Source organism: Urocitellus parryii, chromosome 6 (genome assembly GCF_045843805.1).
Source record: "Urocitellus parryii isolate mUroPar1 chromosome 6, mUroPar1.hap1, whole genome shotgun sequence".
NCBI classification, from domain to species: domain Eukaryota; kingdom Metazoa; phylum Chordata; class Mammalia; order Rodentia; family Sciuridae; genus Urocitellus; species Urocitellus parryii.
The window spans coordinates 155,259,677-155,278,822 of NC_135536.1; the positions used below are offsets into that span (position 1 = coordinate 155,259,677).

Genomic DNA, 19,146 nt, shown 5'->3' on the forward strand with positions numbered 1-19,146 from the left:
TTACGAAAATACATCAGAAATGTTTAATTTCTCAGCAATTTCAACTCTTACAGAAACCACAGTGGTCTTTCAAAACTGTCAATCAGGTTTTATCACATCCCTGCTTTTTCCATCCCATTACTTTGCATCATGACAACTAATTTTGAATTTAATTCTATGGCTGTATGATCTGATCTCTGTCTATGTTGCCAACCTCAAAATACTGTCTCAACCAACCACTTTTCATTTATGTTCTGCATTATATATTGCTTGAAACAAGTGATTCTGATCATTTAAAGATGTCTGAAAACTGTGATTTTAGTAATTGGGTTGTTTTTGTAAGACTTTATACGTTAGGGGTTCTCACATTTCTTGATGTGGAGTGATTTTATTTTCTTCCAAAGAATTTAAAATTAAATTGTGGTTAAGTAGGAAAAGAAAGACCTAAACCCCTCTTAGCTACAGCCTTCTCTTAGTAGACCCTGGATTTAGGGGGTCATATATGGCTAACTCCTGGCTTTGCTCCCTTGGGAAGCCCTTAGCACTTGTAATGGGAAGGAGAAGGGATGCAAACAGGACATGTGGACCTTTGTCTTGATCTGGAAATATCAATCAGGCAAGGGGTGTGTTTGATTTGTACTTTACAGAGATTATTTTGGACTCTTATTTGGAGGGTGGATTTGAAAATGTGGCAGTGGTAGGATAGAGTAGGATTTGGGGTTTAAAGACAGATTAAATTGGAAGTGGTCAAACTAATATGAAATTTTTAAATGATAAGAACTAAGATGGTAGTATTGGAGATGAGCAGTAAGGAACAGGAAAGATTTAAGAAATTTTAAGCCATTTCATGTTATCATCACTAGATCTTCTTGACCAACTGGAGATCTGGCAAGTGTTTCAGAATTTACCCTTTAAGTTGCTCATACTTCTGAATGAACTGAATCATTTATTAATACCAGGTAGCTCTCCTTTATGTGTTTCTTTCATTCTATAAATGTATTATGCAGACACGCAGACCTTTTGTTTCTCCTAAAATACATTTAAGAAGCTATTCTTTTGATTAGCTTTTTTGTTGTTGCTTTAGTATGTACCTGAACTTTCCCAACTGTTGGGCTCTATTTAAAGATTTTTCAGCATATTCTCTGACATATACTTTGAGCTCTAATTGCTGAACTTTTATCTTGAGTTAAAACTATTGCTGTCCCAGTGAGTTGTCTTTGTCTTATCTGTTCTGAATTTAGCAGTACTTACACAACATCTGCATAGAAGGCTGAATTTAGACTCAAGGTCACATTTATTTCCTAGAGAAATGTAGAAATAAAGAAGTAGAATTATTTATACTTCCTGCTTCAATATTTTATAGCTATCATTGCAGATAAAAGCTTTTTTTTTTTTACAGAATGATACAATTCAGGGTATGTGGATGACTAAGTTAATGACTAAGTTAAGGGTATAAATAGGGAAGAGAAATAACTTCATAGATGTTGAGATCCCTCAGTAGAGGAACCAAGAGAGGGGAAAGTTTACTTAACAGTGATTTAATTTAAAGGAGTGTTTTGCAAAGATTTTTCAGGAAAGAAAAGTTGGAATTAATCAGCTGTATAATCTTCTGATTTAATTAAAAATTGAAGGCAACAGAAAATATTTATTATTTCTTAGTATGTATTTTCTAGAAAGTCACATAAGTAGATAAGAGTTTAGAATCACCTATTTATTTTAAGGCATGTTGGTATAAAAATGAAATAATAAAATCAGATGAAATACACATTTAAAAAATTAGTATAATTATAAGAATTATTTTCAAAAATATTTTGCATGTAGAAAAAATTTTCAGATTTTATGCTTAAAACTTCACATTTTAATATTATGTCATGTTTTCAGTTAAGATTTAGTGACCTTTTATAGTTTGTTGTAAATACATAAATCTTAGGAAATAATGCGATGCTGGTCTAATCCCAACATCCATACTTCTAAGATAAAGTGGGGATGTCATAAATCTCTCTTTTATAATCAGCGTATTGTGTAGTCCATTAGAAACCTGGATTTTTATGTGGGTTTAATAGAATTGACTATGTGCTTTAACCTTAACAATTATTGGTATATTTTTTAGAAACCCTGACTGTCTGCCAAACAGAATTACTCTAAATAAACTTTATTTTTTTGCCAGAAGAAAATTATGCAGAAAAACTTTTAGTGAAAGAAATTTTTCTCATTTAAGTAAGAATTGTCTCTCGTTAATTAGTTTAACTTTTGGTCCACATGTCTAAATAGATCATGGTGGTTATTTCAGAACTTATATATACTTCTGGAAACACATGCTATATTCATTATAGAAAGAAAGGAAAGCATTTACTGCAGTGAATACACTTAAATTCAATTTTTTAATTGGCAAAGTATGCACCTGTGGTTGGCCCCATCTCAAGGCTTGTTTCCATTTGTGAGGTCTCAAAGAGCCACACTTACATGTAACCTGGAACTAAAGTATTTTTTAATTCAGAGAGAATCTTAAAATTTCCTGCATGTTTTAATGAGATAAGTAATAGCAAATAATTCTTAAAAATTTAACCCCAGTCTTGTCTCACAAATAAAATCAAATGTGTGTTTTCTTCTTTTGCCTCTGGGTGGCACACTTGTCTGCTGAACTTAGCTGATAAAAAACTGCTGCAAGACTGAGGACCCCCCAAACTTTTTGGTGTATGTGTGGCATGGTCGTTTTACGAAATGCTTTCTTGAATCTGAGAGTATCAAAATTATGTCAGTAGTGACCAATAAGATGTTTAATTATAAATAAATGGCATATTTTTAAACATAGTGGTGCTTGTACTAATTGAAGAATTTTATAACTTTAAAAACCTACTTATAAAGTAGATGTCTCACAAATTGTCTTGTGTACAGTGACATAATCATGTAAGGCTTCATGTGACTTGAAATAAAATTCATTATGTAAATAAATTTAGTCATTTTCTTCTAAAAATTAATGCATATGCCAAACAGCCAAAATTCAAAATATAGTATGTTACAAAACAATTGTTTTTAGTATTGTTTTAACCAGGTTTAGCTGTCCCAGTAGCTTAATAATTTAATGGCTAACATAATGACCTTACCAAGTAGTATTTTTTACAGTAAAGATATAGTATGGGATTGTGACTTATTAGTGTGATTGAAAACATGCTTTGAAATGGCTTTATTTTTTCCTTGACATTAGTTTCCTAAAAATTAATCCTTTTATTGGTTTAGAAAATAATTAGGATCATAAACACTTTGAAAATAACTGTTATATAGAAAACTCTGTGTGACTTCTAGGAGTGCCCAGCCTGCCCATGAAGGGGTCTTCCTGTTGCCTCCTCTTCACAGTTGGTTTGTGTCTGGTGGGCTGGTGGGGGCAATTGGAGGGTGTTCTTTCCCCTGGCATTCATAATGCCAGCCTTAATACTGGGGACTGTGCGATGTTGTCCCATTAATTCTTCTCTGCAATTCAGTTAGATGAGTATCATGACCCTTTTATGAGTAATGAACATTTTAAAAATATCAAGAAGTTTTGTCCAATGCTACATCTTCCAAAAGCTGTTGGAAATCCCATTCAGGTTTGGCTTATTCCACTGGGTATGTTTTTTCATTGATTCACAGCTAATATGTTGGTCAAACAGTACTTGGCTTTATTTCTTCTTCCTTTTTATTTTTCCTGGGCTCTGGCCTTGTTAATGCCAACTTCACAATCCCCCTTATTAGAGAACCTCCAACTGCAATCATGTTCCCATAGATGCCTTCTCAGTCTTTCAGTTTCTCTTCTAAAGCTGTTCTTGGTTGTTCTTAGTTTTTCCTAATGTTTAAGCAACTTTTTCACCTCATTCTTCCCCAAAATATTTTGACATGAAAGCAGCTATGATTTGGATTTATTAAAAACAGTTCCTATTAATTTTGTGATTATTTAAAACATATGGAAAGATCAATATGTGTGAAATAGAAAAGGACAGTTGAGGAAAGGAATTGTATTTTCATGTTTATAAGAACATATATCAAAGCTTGGAAAGTTTTCTTTTCTTATAATAAGCAAACTATTTTTTAACAATGACTTACAGATTTAATGTCTTAATGTAATTTTCTGTTATACATCAAAGTTAAATTCTCTTTTAAATGCAAAGCTTACATTAATGCAAAATTATTGTTGCAAATTTTCATATAAAACTTTCTGGAAATGTCATTTTCATCTACAGTATTGAATTGTTGTATTTTGTATTGCACCAAAAAAGCTTGAGGCCTCTCTCAGGTGGAGAAGTTAGTATTGTTCTGCCCTGAGGCAACAGTGGAGTTACAAATTTGAACCATAACAGCACAGTGTTAAAGATATTGTATAATGTCATGTGATAAAGTGTAACAGTTAAAAGCATGGGCCTCAAATCAGGCTGAGCCCCAGTCTTGACTTTAGCATTCTTTGTCCAAGTCCATTGAGCTCACTGTGTCTTGGTTCCCTACCTATAAAATGAGGACAAGTACAATGCCTTCCTCAGAGAGTTGTTTAAAGACTTGAAGTGGGTAATGTCCTCAGTGTGGAGTGTGACATGACAGCCCTTACTAAGCGTAAGCCCTCATGCCAACATTAAGGATAAGGAAGACTACAGCTTCATTAACCTCCTGTTTTATTTTTTCTGATATCTGAAAGTGTTAGGTGTTCCTCGCCCCCCTCTCCCCGCCTCCCACTTTACCCATCTGTTGTCTTACTTTTGAATATAATGATTTGGCTAAATAATTAGACATTGTAGAATTTCTGAACATTGAGAGAAATAACCACTCCTCGTTCTGTGACTCAGACAGTAATGTTTATTTTGACCTTGTATTCTTATGATCCAGAAAATGTATCCTGTGTATCTGTAGCTATTGGTTCACTTTCCACTTGCTTCTCATTCCACCCAAGGAAAGGAGCTAGAAGGCTGAACTCTGCATGGTCCAGACTTCTTGCAGCTAGTTGACATCTAGCAGAGGCACCAGTATAGCACTTGAAAGTGGACATGGGAGTGTGAGGAAGCATCACAAAGGAGCTGGGTCCTACTTGTGGTGTGGCTGAGTGTTTCTGCTTGATGCCTTTGTGGAAGGTTGTGCTTGATTCCCTGGTACTTCTAGAAATACTATTGGCCACCTTACTATAAATTAGATTTAACTATGTTAGATATAAGTTCTTGTCTTCATAATCTCAGAAAACTGGATTTGATTGTCTGCAAGTGAGACCCTGACTTAGCTAGTGACTGTTCTGCCAAGTACTGTACTGGGCATTGGCAGAGCATGATCAGTTCTGGTTGATGATTTCAATTGCTAATACACTTGTAACATTAATTTAATTTACTTATTTTTTCTTAATTTGGAACACTTATTTTGTAGCCAAGAATATTTAACTTATTTGGGGAATGTTTTTCTTTTATTTAACATCATATTTTAATGACCCTTTTTGCCACACCAGTGTTAAAGAAAACATGATTTTAAGAACTATATATAGAGCTCTATTCTATCATAGAAGTCAAAGTAATTCATGAGATTTTTAACAGATGTTACAGCCTCCTCTCATGAGGTGTATGATGGAATAATATAATAATAAACAATCGTTTGTAAAAAGATCCCATGGGACCCCTCAGTGAGCGTAAGATTCTCATTGAGCTATGAAAGCAAGGTGCAGGGGTGATACTCGTAAATTGGCCATACCTGACTCTTTTAATAACCCCAGACAGCCTGTATCATGCAGTGATATGTAATAATTGCATCATCTCTCAGACAAAGAGTTGTTCTTTGCCAAAAATTAAAACTTATAACTAGAATCATACGTGTTAAATGTGTATAAATTTCTAAATATACTTAAGGTAAAACAGAAATGAGTATTCAATTCTAGTGAAAGAATTAAGATGGCAATTTGAGGACCCTGTTTATCTCATATCCTAGGAAATCATTTTAATACCTGTCTCTAAAGTGCTTATTCAGTACAGCAAGTGATTTTACCAAGGTTTTTAGTTAAAGGATTTTAATTCAATGCTAACAGAATAAAGTACATATTCGTGAATTTAAAAATTTAATTGATATTTGGTAAACAGTAGTCTTGATGTAAATCAATAGATAAACTTTAAATGGCTAATTTTGTAAACACTTCATTTAAGAAGAAGTTTTATGGCCTTCTACAGTGAGAAAGAAATGTTTAATCCTAAGCCTTACTCCTACGGTTTTTAAGAATGGGGTAGGGGCTGGGGATGTGGCTCAAGTGGTAGTGCGCTCGCCTGGCATGCGTGCGGCCCGGGTTCAATCCTCAGCACCACATACCAACAAGGATGCTGTGTCTGCTGAGAACTAGAAAATAAATATTGAAAATTCTCTCTCTCTCTCTCTCTCTCTCTCTCTCTCTCTTAAAAAAAAAGAATGGGGTAATATATCTTTCAAGACTTTAGGATACAAAATGACTTCAAAGTATATTTAGTATGTGACTCTTATGTGTGACAAGCTTCATATTGAAAACCTTTTAAGTGTTGGCAGCTAGACTCAGCTTTGTCACTCACTGGTTGTGGGGCCCTCACCTGACCACAAGTAAGTTAAGAATTAATTTCATTAGAGGACCTCAAAGGCCCGAGCATTCCTGATCCTCTGATTTATTTTGGGGCATTTTATTATCAGGGTCACATCACTCTTCCCTAAATATGGCACAAAGTTTAATTTTTGTTGAACATTTTTCCCCACCACAGTAAAGACCTAGTCAGGTTCTGAGGGTATGAGTCACATAAATAAATATCTATAAACTGTCAACTTGTATACAGAACCAAACAAGTGATATGCACATTATGGAAAATAGTACTGTGATGAACATCCTTCTAACTAAGTTGAGTTGAAAGCAGCTCGTGGAAGAGAAGGGATTTAGCAGGACTTTCAAAGATGGATAGAATTTAGACAGGACAAGAAGCGATGGAATTTTACATGACAAAGATACAGCCAGGCCTGTAATCCCAGCAACTTGAGAGGCTGAGATAGGAGGATCACAAGTTCAAAGCCAGCCTCAGTAACCTATCTTAAGCTACATAAAAAATAAAAAAGGCTGGGAGTGTAGCTCAGTGGTTAAGTGCCTCTGGGTTTGATCCCTGGTAACAACAACAACAACATCATCAAAAGGCATAGATACAAAACTTCTCAGGTCATGTTCAAGGAACAATGACTAGGTACCAGGTGTCAGTATGGAAATAATATTCGAACATGAATCCAGGCAGCACTGTAGAGAACCTTGATTCAGGGTAGTTGAACAGGGAGCTATTAAATGTTTTTTGAGCATGACACTCAACATGCTCAAAAAGTATTTTAAGAAGCTTAAGCCATAGTTATTATGTGGGGTGGATTATAATCATAAGAGAATGATGACAGCAAGAACAGAAAGGGAATTGTGGTAATAGCCCAGGGGCACGTTAATGAGGGCTAACAAGGACTGGGACACAGATGGGGTTTGTGTGAATGTAAATGTATTTAAACGTGTGTGTGTGTGTGTGTGTGTGTGTGTGTGTGTGTGTGAGAGAGAGAGAGAGAGAGAGAGAGAGAGAACACATGTATGTATATATGTAAATATGCATGTGGATATTAACATATGTATAGGTATATTGTGCAGTTCTGTGCATATGTGATTGTGTGTGTGTGTGTGAGAGAGAGAGGGAGGGAGAGAGAGAGAGAAATATTTGTGGCAGGTAAGATATAGTGCTGAGTAAGATTTAGTATCCTGAGAAGGTAGAGCCTGCTGGCACTATTGACATTGTCTCTCAAAGCCAAAACCACTTCAGACCAGCAATGGAAGAAAAGAAGGTGGATTGGCACTGTAGAGAGAAAGCAACTGTAAAGATTGACTCTTGGACATGGTAGCACTGGGCAGGCCAAACAGGTGCAGTGGAGGAGACACCAAGCATCCTTAAAGAATTCTTGCCTGATAGGAATTAGGACTGTGTGGGAAGGATTTCCATGGAGTTTTTCTCTTTACTTAAAAGAACATGTTTTCTAACCCTTTTGAAATTCAAATAGTGTGTGCAAACTAAAAATTTACTTAGGGTTATTAAAATAGAACTTCTAAAGGTCTCTGTCATTTGATGTTTTTATTAGCCAATTTTGTTAATATTTGTTTTTAAAGTAATTTTACACTTAAAAACAAGCTCTTATTTTTCTAAAATATAATTTTATTAATTTAAATTTACATGATTTTACATGAATGAGATTTTATTGAATATCAGGGTAAACTATAGCAATAAACAAAACTTTTAAATTTAACTTAGCTTCGATGAAAGACTATCATTTACAGAGATAGGTGGTATGTGATATCAGTACTCTCCTGACATGTTTTGTTAGTAATAATTATTATGTATTTATTATACAAAATTCAGAGTGACAAAATATAGAAGCTATCATATAATTAATGTTAATACTATCAAATAACATCCAATAGTTTCTGAGTTTTTCCTGTGATGTTCCAAGGTAATGTACAAGCTGTAGGATAGTCAGGTTGTATCAAAGACAGTGTTATTGGAACTTCATTCAGCTATCAGCGATTATAGGGACTTCAGCTCAATGATTGTATAAGCATGATAATCTGGATGGCTCCTTTTCTTTTCTTTACAAGCTATAAAACCAATAGTTACTTTCATTAGGCTACAGATGAAGCCCACTTACTCCTCAAAAAGGAAAGCAGAAATATGTAAAAGGTAACAGATGGTAGAGGTTTCGGTTATAAGGTTTAACATGTGAGCAGTGAACTTGTTTCACAGCTTTTAAAAGTGTAAGATGATAGCATGAGAGATTGATCCAGAGAGGAAGAATTCTACCTGAGATGCCAGAAACTCAAGTTTTGTTTTATATCCCTTGTTAGATTTAAAAGTATAGAGACTTTTTTTTTAAGTAAATGCTATCAGTGAAGATTATACCACAAATCTTCAAAGTATTTAATAAGACATGCTATGTGAAATCAATTAAAGCATTAAAATTCAATAGAATAGCAACTCGATATATATGGGAAAATGAAAGATTGTTCCCACTAAGCTGTTACATGATGTGTATATAAGCCAGACTTTGTTTTTCAGTAGAGAATGTGTTCTTTTGCCCTGAGGTTTCTTAGGGAAGGAGACTCTGTTGTGGCCTCTCCCAAGGCCCAAGTCACCAGAATCTTCCTTGCTGGAGTCACTGGAGTGTATCTTGATTTTTCCCAGAAAGAGTAGATGCTCAGTAAATGTATTGATTGATGGAAAATGGAAGGACAAAAAGACCACCCTTTGAACCTGGCTGTTCCAAATCCACATGGCATTGTGAAGAGAACAGTTGAGCTGAACCTCACCAGCTGAAATTTTGGCATCTGGGGTGAGCTAGTCAGCTTTCTTCACCCTAGAACAGTGGCTCTTGAGGGATAGGGGAATTGCCAACCCGTGGGGACATTTGGTCATGTCTAGAGACATTTTTGGTTGTCATAACTGGAGAGAGGGGTGTTCACTGCCATCTAGTACAGAGAAGCCAGGATATTGTTAAACAGCACAAAGAATTTGTGATCCAGAATGTCCATAGTGCTGAGGCAGAGAAACCTTTCCCTAGAAGAGTACCAAGTTATGATACTAGGTTGAGAGAAGAACTAAGCAACATCAATTAAATGACAGAACTCAGGAATCAGAAATACAAAAGACCAGCTCTCTTATGTCAAAGAAATTAAAGTATACAAAAGTTTAACCAAGGAAATTGAAGTAAGAAAGACAAATATTTTAAGTTGAATTATATGAAATTTGCTCATATTTGAATGTTTTTCAAAAGGGGAGGATGTGGTTTATGTGATTCCACTTATTAAATTCTGCATTCATTTAAAAAATCAATTTAAGAAGTAAAACATGGGTTGATTTGATTAATTCAAGTTAACATGAAAATGATTTGAGATAGATTTTGGCCTGAAATCCTAAAGGTATGGTGCTGAGTCTATTGAGTATATTGAGCAGGAAGTTGCTCAGATTCCGGTACCACCCAAGTTGTGAGAGGAAGGATGGTCAAGAGAAAAGCTTGCATGAAGGAGAGCTAACACATACATAGAGAAAATTGCTTTCTTCACATACCTGAGGAAGTGCAGTGGGGAGAGAGATTAGGCTGTTTTATCACCAGAGCTAGAACTCTTAGATGGATTCAGCTCACTATCAGGAGATACTTGCTAGTGCAACTTTCTGTGCATGTACCTCCTCTCCAGCTCTACAGTGTTCAGTCTGAGACTGTCAGTCTCTTGACCAGCCTTCAGAAGGAAATTCCCACTCTAGAGCTTGCCCCTCAGAATCCCAATTAAGTGGCTATATCCTTGAGTTGGTTCCCACATGTCCTTTTCTGGCTTGAGCTGCTCGGTACCATGAAATGGGTTCCTAATGGCTCTCGCTGGCTGGATCCTTGGGAAGGTAAGGACAATAGGACTTCAGTAGGCACTGGCCCATTTACTGCAGAAGGGGTCTGAGGCTTAGACTATAGCTTGTTGGCCTGCAAGATATTCTCTTTTCTCATTTAGAATTGTATGAAGACTTTAAGAAAATTCACATTTTTCTGTCAGCAAAATGGCACTGAGAGCCAAGGGGATGGCTTCTAGAGGCATTTCAAGTACCAAAGTTATACTTAGGGAAGGGGAGGACACTATAAATCCCTATAGGGAAGGAATGGTTTGAATATAAGAGATTTTAAATCATGACTGTTGTTTATAATCCATACTGGATAGGTTTAGATATAAGGAAATAATGTCAAGAAAAGCATTTTAAATTGCAGGTTTGGTTTCTGTGAGAAAGTGCTCTCTGTTGTGGAGAATAATCTCTGTGTTGATTTCTTCTTAATGTATAACAATAAGTGGTAGTGTGGTGATTGCAGATTGTTCGGCTATTAATGCTATTTACTGGAACATATTTTAGAGAACATTGTTTTCTATAGAAACAATAAACAGCAGTTTCCCTTTTGTTCTCCCATGGAAAAATATTCTCTGGTGGGTATCTGCAAAGTAGAGAATTTCTAGCAAAAGAGAACCTTTTAGTAGTATGATATTAAAAAAAAATACCTACCATTTTTTTCTAGCACTGGGGTCTTAGTTGAATGTATGCAGCATGGTCCTTTTGTAAAGATCCAGTGCCTTGTGTCACCTAGTTGCTTCTCTCCCAGGTCCCTACGGCAAACTGTTTGTCCCTGTGCAGGAGCCCTGTGCTCTTGATCTGGCCTCAGTCAGCTCTGTGTGGCTGTCTCCTGGTCCTGAGAAGTCATTGCTAGAAGGCAGGAGCCTTGCTTCATCCTGTCTCAGACCCTCACAACAGCCAACATGGCAACTTCAACCCTGTTGTCATTGAAGATATTTATCAGTTTATTAAAATGTTTTTGTAAAGAATTATTGAGATGATATGGATTTTAAATTAAATCTGCAATTTATTTGTCAAGTGATCCTATAAAATAAATTTTAAGATGATTATAAGTCTATAATTTAATAAAAGGAATAATGTATAAGGCTTTGGAGTTCATAAAATGCTTTCAGACATGATCTCCTTTGCCCTTTATAAGAGCCCTCTGGTTATGTTGTATTTTCATTCCCATTTTACAAATGGTGAAATTAACGTTCAATAGGTAAAGCATATGTCCAGGATCAGAGAGCAAATTAGTGGTCTCTTTACTGGAATCTTATCTTTAAAGTCCTTCTTTTCTTTCTTCCTTATTCCCTCCAACATCTGCTATAAACTACCTTTATTTAAAGAAGAAGAGAAAGTACTTCTTAAGTTCCCAAAGTGAATTTTATTATGTGTAAATTGCTAGAATTTGAAGCATGGAGCTGTTTGTCCATCTAGAGAGGTTGATTGAATATTCTCAACGGTCTCACCTCTTTTTTTTTTTTTTTCCTGTGATAGAATTCTCATGGGATGATGGGTTTTTCCTCCGAGGATAGGCAGGGCAGTTGAAATACAGATTTTGTTAATTGCTAATTTGTTAATGGAACTTGCCTGAGGTTGCTCTATAAGCAGTATAATTTACTGGCTTGTTTTGAAATTTTCTATCAAATTTCAGCCATTCTTGAGAGCTCTTTATTGAAATACAAATTACAAAAGCAAAAGTTATAATTTTGTTGCCCAAGCAGAAACAAAAACTTTCCCTCTTGTGCCTGCTCTGCATAATTCTTGCAGGCCTCTGATCCCATCAGTGGGGCAGTTTATAGATTCCTGTAATTGAATGGCCATGAGGTTGTCCCCAACCCTTTTTTTTTTTTTAACAGAACACAAAATTGTTGAGGGCTTCACTATTGCTGCTATGTACAGATAGAATTATTTTACTTATAAGAAACTGGAGAGCATGAATTTTGTGTTATCTCAGATTGAAAGAAATGAGTAATAATTATATTTTAAAGTTGATTTCTTTTCTAATATAAGAACATACCAGAGAACATGGGAAATCTCCAACAGAAGCAGTTTTACCTCTTTAGCCTACTCTTGGGCAAAGATCACAGTGCAGGTTCATTTTCATGCAAAGCTGAGAACAAGGTTTTTCCCATTTCAACATGTGAAAAGGAAATAAATTTAAATGCAAGGGACACTAGTTTTGATGGCATCGGAAGCCCTAAGTCTTATAGCAGAGTTGAGGACACAGTTAAATGAGCACAGAAGTCACAACTGGCATGTGTTCTCCATTGTTCATTTTGAGGGGGAAATAGGAACTTTAATTTCTTATTGGAATCCTGGTAAATTTTTAATATTTTTCCCTTAGGATTCTCTTATGCACTCCCTCTTATTGCCCACCCCCCAGCCCATACACACACACACACACACACACACACACACACACACACACACACAGAGTTTATCTCTAGTAGTTTCCTAAGAAGAATGCTTTGTTAGGAGGCCTGTTTTTCTTTTGAAGATAGCATACTATGAACCAGTTCCCTCATGTAATAATATTTCCTTGAGAGTCAGTAGGATATAAGCTTTAGGACTTACTAACTTCACTTAAAAGTATACCTTACAAAAGTATTATTTGTGTTTTTAAGTGATTATTAGGTAAAGCAAAAGAACTTAAAGAACAGTAGTACCTGACCATATTAAACCTATGATTTCATCTAAGAATTTCTTTTCAGTATTCTTAGTGTATATTTCTTACTGACACATTCTTAAGACAGGATGAACAATAAGCACTTATACTATTCCTAGGTTTATCTCACTAGTCCTCTATTATATATGTGCAAATTTTGCCCATTTGAGCAATTCCTACCTTAATAATATTACTTACACAACTGTACACTATAAGTGCCTTTTTAACTACCCTGTTATCTGTGATGGCAGTGACTTTTTGGTTTTGCCTCTGCTAAAGAACATTCTAAAAGCTATAGTAATGGGATATGCAGGAGGCAGAGAACGTAGACTCAGTTTTGTTTCTTCTAAACAAACAGCTGGTTAATTCAGAAAAGAAAACAGATTTTAGTGTCCTTCTGTGTGCTCCTCAGCCTCTCATAACTTCCTTGGCAATGTATAAATACCTTTTTGCATAGATTTACCCCTCAGCTTTGGCCATCAAGTCTAGTCTTCTTTTGTATGCCGCATCTGTGTCTCGTGTTCAGAGTCTGATGTAGCTAAGTCACTTCCACTGCTGACACTTGCTGCATCAACTTGTTGAAGACCTCATTTGCTGAAGACTCATTGTGAGGATTTAATAACTGCTCTTGAGCATCTGCATCAACCTCATTAAGCCAACCTGTTATACAAACTGTAATGTTGCAGATTTGAGTCTTATCAGGGTCACGACTGAGATAGTCATTTCATAGTCAGGCCACAGTGTCTTCAACGTGCTGTTGGTACGGGTGGTAACTAACTTCTTTCCATGACTCTCCAACAGTTTTCCTAATATTAAAGAATTTATAAATGTGCCAGAATTTTCTAGTAGGTTTACAATCTTCCTGTTAGTCACAGTGGACTGTGAAATGCCCATTACAGGAAGCACACATGAAAGACAGCAGCCCCTCATGATCCATGGACTGTAAGTAGAGTGTTGTGTTGGTCAGAGAAAAGGGGCTTTATGTTTTCCCCATGTGGTTGAAGACTTGAGATTAAGGGACTGCCTCGATTGGTGTGATGAAGGGTAAATTCTTTCTTGGAGGCTCTGATCTATAGTACTCTGCATTCTTGTGGAAAGCACTAATTTTTCTCTCCAAAAATATTTTGAAAAAGATTTCCTTGGGTTTGGATGCCACAGTTCTCTGGCTCTCTTCCCACCAAAGAAATAACAGGCATTTCCATTCTAAATTCCTGTATTCAAAGATCAAGAACAAGACAACGATATCTGTTTTTACCACTTCTGTTCAGCAGTGTGCTTATAGATTCTACCCAGGCCAGTCAATAAGAAAATGAAATAAAAGGCATCCAGACTGGGAAGAAAAAAGAACGTTATCTGAATTTACAAATGATTCGTCTCATATTTGGATAACCCTATGGAATACATCACACACACACACACACACACACACAAACACATTATTAGAACTAATAAATTAATTCTGCAAGATTCCAGGATACGCTGGGGATGTGGCTCAAGCGGTAGCGCGCTCGCCTGGCATGCGTGCGGCCCGGGTTCGATCCTCAGCACCACATACCAACAAAGATGTTGTGTCCGCCGAGAACTAAAAAAAATAAATTAAAAAGAAAAAAAAAAAAGATTCCAGGATACAAGAACACTATACCAAAGTCAGCCTAATTTATTTCACCAGAATGAACAATTTGAAAATTGAATTAATTCCCATTTATAGAGCACTATAAAGAATAAAATAATTAGGAATAAATTTATGCAAGAAGGTGCATCATAAGCACACTATAAACTATAAATGTTACTGTGATAACTTTTAAACTGCCAAAGTTAAATTTTGAAAATGTCCCATATTTCTAGTTCAGAAGTCTTAAGATTAACAGTACTCCCAAACTGATCTGCAGATTCAATACAATTCCTATCAAAATCTTAATATCCTTTTTTGCAGAAATAGAAAGGTGATCCTAAAATTTATATGGAATCCTGATAACCAAAATAATTTTGAAAAAGAGAACTAATAGTTTCTTATTTCAAAACTTAACTGCAAAGTTACAATATTTAAAACAGTATGATATTAGTAAAAATTTAGAGATCAATGAAATAGAATTAAGACTCCAGAAATAAACCTACAGTTCTATGGTCAACTGACTTTTGATGAAGGTGTAAAAATAATTCAAGGGGAAAAGAATAGTCTCTCCAAGTGGTCCTGAGTCAGACTTGATGCCATTTGCGAAATTTAACTTTAAAAAGACCTAAGTTTAAGGGGTAATATTAAAATTATTAGAAGAAAAGAAAGGAAGAAATCTTCACAATCTTGGATTTGAGTGAAGGATATAAATCTCCCCAAAGAAAATCTAAAAATGGCTAACATGTGCATGAAAAGATATTCACCATTATTAGAAAATGCAAATCACAACTACAAGATGCCATTTCACACTCACAAGGATGGCTATAATAACACTTAAAAAAATGTGGGATAATAAATGTCAAGAATGAAGTGGAGAAATTGGAACCCTTGTACTTTCTTGGTGATGCCTGATTGCTCCAATGTCATCTGAAGGTGAAGAGTAGAGGTGGTCATCTGGGATACAGAGGTAATGACCACCTATTTTCCACTCAAGAATGCTCTTGTCTGGGTATTAATTAAAAATGCTTTGATCATCTGCTTCATTCTGTTCCTTATTTTTGTTGTACATCAAAAAATATGGCATTGTACAATAAAGAAAGTACTCTGAAAACTGAAAAAATAAGTAAATAAATAAATAAATAGTGGGATAATAAATGTCAAGAATGAAGTGGAGAAATCGGAACCCTTGTACTTTCTTGGTGAGAATATAAAATGATAGACTTCTGTGGAAAACAGTTTGATAGTTCCTCAGAATGTAAACATGTAATTTCTAGAAAAACAATTCCACTACTAGGTATCTACCCAAAAATATTGACAACAGATATTCAAATGAAACTTGTACACAAATTTTCATAGCAGTACTATTCACTCTCACCAAGAGGTGAAAACAAGTCAAATATCCTTCAACTGATGAAAAGATAAAATGTAGAATATTATCAATACAATAACATTATTCAGTTATAAAAGGAATTAATTGCTGTATTTTACAACATGGATGAACCTCTTAAACATGTGAAGTGAAAGAAATCAAATATGAAAAGCCACATACTGTATGATTCCATATTCTGAAAAAAAATCCAGTTAGGCAAATCCATAGAGTTAGGTGGTAGATTAGTGGTTGCTGGGTACTGGGTGGAGGGGAAATGGGAAGTAGCTGTTAATGGCTATAGGGTTTCGTTTTGGGGTAATGAAAATGTTCTCAAATTATGTGGTGGTGATAGTCGCACAATTTCTGTGATGATACTAAAAGCTATTTTGTATGCTTTATAGTGTAGATTTTATTACATATGCATTATATCTCAATAAAGCTGTTACAAATAACAAAAAGAAGTAGCATTTAAGACAGGCTGCTGACTTATCAACCCCAATATAAAATAAAAGTCATATATAGTTTTTCATATCTATTTATCTATCACCCACTTTTCATGAAGTAGGATAATCAGTTTTCATCAGTTTACAGGCCAGCCAGGCATTTCTTTACAGATGATGAATAGTTGTAAAGCAATCATTAAAAAATATATATATATATTCAGAAATCTTCTTTTGGGGTTGAGGCTGCAGCAACTTTGTGCCATCTGTCTACTTGTTTTGTCACTCCTAAAACCCTGATACTTTGTAAATGTATCATGACCATATAAATTTGTATCATACTTCTCCACCCCCTTTGTACTTTTTCAGGACATTCAGTGTCTTCTCCAGAATGAATCCTTCCTCATGGAGAAAAGGGCTAGGTGACTTTCATTCTCAGCCACAGAACCCAATTACTTTGTGTTTTCATATTTCTCCAGGCCTTAGTAACATAGTTATACCCAAAGAAGTCACATTTTATCCAGAACTTGTGGGAAAAAAAAAAACTCTTTTTTCCCCCAGATTGCACTATAAATGACCATTTTAACAAATAACATATAGCACATACCACATACCACATATTTTTTAGCCCAGATCTTGAAAGTAATTTGCAGCTCTGTCTTGCTGTCTTTTGCACTGACTTTTCTGAAAGTGCAATACTGATGCTACACTTAGTCTATTGTTTTTTAGAACCATAATGACAAAGCGTTTATTTTTTTTGTCACCAGAAAACAGGTAGCAGCTTATAGGATGTCTTTGTGCACAGAGCTGAAAGAACAGAGACCCACTAGCAGAAGGGAGGAGACCAGGCCTTGGGATTTGAGGCCTCTTCAGATCTGTTCTTGTGGTTACTAATGCTCTCCACTCAGCATTTCTGAACATTGCCAATCAAGCAATAGCTGATATTTACAAATAGTCCTCCAGGCACTACAGGATTGTGGCTGCTTGTAATTGTTAAGGAAGCTTTAAATAATATCTAGGTTTAAAGTATTGCTTAAAGGGGTCCTCCACATTCAAATATTTTTGTAATTAATTATGCAAGTATGGAACAAATTGTATCTATTCATCAACCAGACAACTGGGATAAGTAGATCCCAACATTCCCCACTTTACCAAATAAAAGAGCTTCCTATAGAATTTCCTAAATAAAAGACAGGCTTCTTCCCTGAAATATAGCAGTAAAGTCATCTATGTAGCATTGTAGTTTGCTTAGAGTAAAAAGTTAAATGAGGGGATGGATGATTTTGCATACACAGATTTTATTCTTGATGATTATATTTGGCCTCATAGAGAGTCTGAGTGACTTTAGGTGGAATAACTGGATCTGTTTGCTCTTTAGAAGCAGGCATAAGTCCGCTAAGGAAATGTAGGGAGACAGATGGCCAGCTATTGTGTTACAAACATCATCTGCTGGGCTGTGAGCAAATATTAAGTGAATAATATATATGTAATTGGTGTGAAAGTACAGTTGCAACATTTCTAATAGGGTTTGAAGGATGGCTACTTCTTAAACATTTGTATTTCATAGGATACTATATTGAAATGTTTTTATTTATAGGGCTAATCCATTTTAAACTGTTTTAAAGTGAACATTTTCCCCCATTTTTTGACACCACTGTGCAATATTTTGAATTGAAATGGCCCGTAATGGCCCTTTTTTTATTTTCCATAACAACATGAGCACTAAATTATAGCTGTGCAATTATGTAAACAATGGAAATGCTTCCAGAATGAATCCTTCCTTTTAAATTTTCATTTTGTGTAATTGTTGGAAGGTTTGGAGCCATAATAAACAAAATTATTTTACACATTTATCGTTCTAAAGGTCAATTATAAAAGAACTAAAGAAACAACACTATGCAAAATGAATAAACCAATTTCTGTTGCCATCACCATATGTTTTTCTTATCACTTATGGTTTTTCCAGTTACTGTGTACATAGCATTCAATTAAAGCGATTCATTTACCGGGCTGAATGTGGTTTGTGTTTATAGAACTGTGCTTTGGAGGATAGGAAACAACACGCCTCTATTTGAATTACCTGATTTTTTGCAAGATCAGTGATAAGAGACAGATGTTCTCACCAGTCACTTTCTCATAAACCCGTATCTTTTGATAAGCTACAAATTCACAATTATCATTTTACAGTCTAGCTTTTCACTCTCAGTATGTAGTGTGCACATGGAATTTTCACCAAAACAAGAGAAAAATACTGGTTTGGTGTCCTTTTCACCATGTTACAATATTTTTCATGACTATTTCCTTTGAACAAAAAGCATATGCAAGAATTTTGTCTGTGCTTCAGACTGACAACTTTAAAGGATAAACTTAATTCCTGTTTTATACTCCATTTACCATTGAACTAACTTATTGTTTTATTTTATTGTTTGAGTCTGTTTAGAGTGGAAAAGAAACTAATTCTTGCTACCATACTTACTTGTTTGGGATAAGTTCTAGAATTCCTCAAAAGAATGAAATCTGGAAAATCTAAAATGATCCTTTTTCTGTGTTTTTGTTTCCTTGTTTTTCTTATAAAGTACATAGTCTATGCATAATTGCTGTAGTGACTTGTTCAGAATATTGTTTAAAGGCACTAATTTCTGGAGCCTTTTAATTTCTGGGATAATGTGTGATCTAAGAGGCTTGTTTGTACAACC

At 35.2% G+C, this 19,146-nt stretch overlaps 1 protein-coding gene across 3 annotated transcripts in view; it reads left to right on the forward strand.

Annotated features, from left to right (window-relative positions):
* Positions 1-19,146, forward strand: part of Ralgapa2 (Ral GTPase activating protein catalytic subunit alpha 2) — a 321,259-nt gene that overhangs the window by 148,236 nt on the left and 153,877 nt on the right. The gene's annotated exons all lie outside the window — the stretch shown is intronic.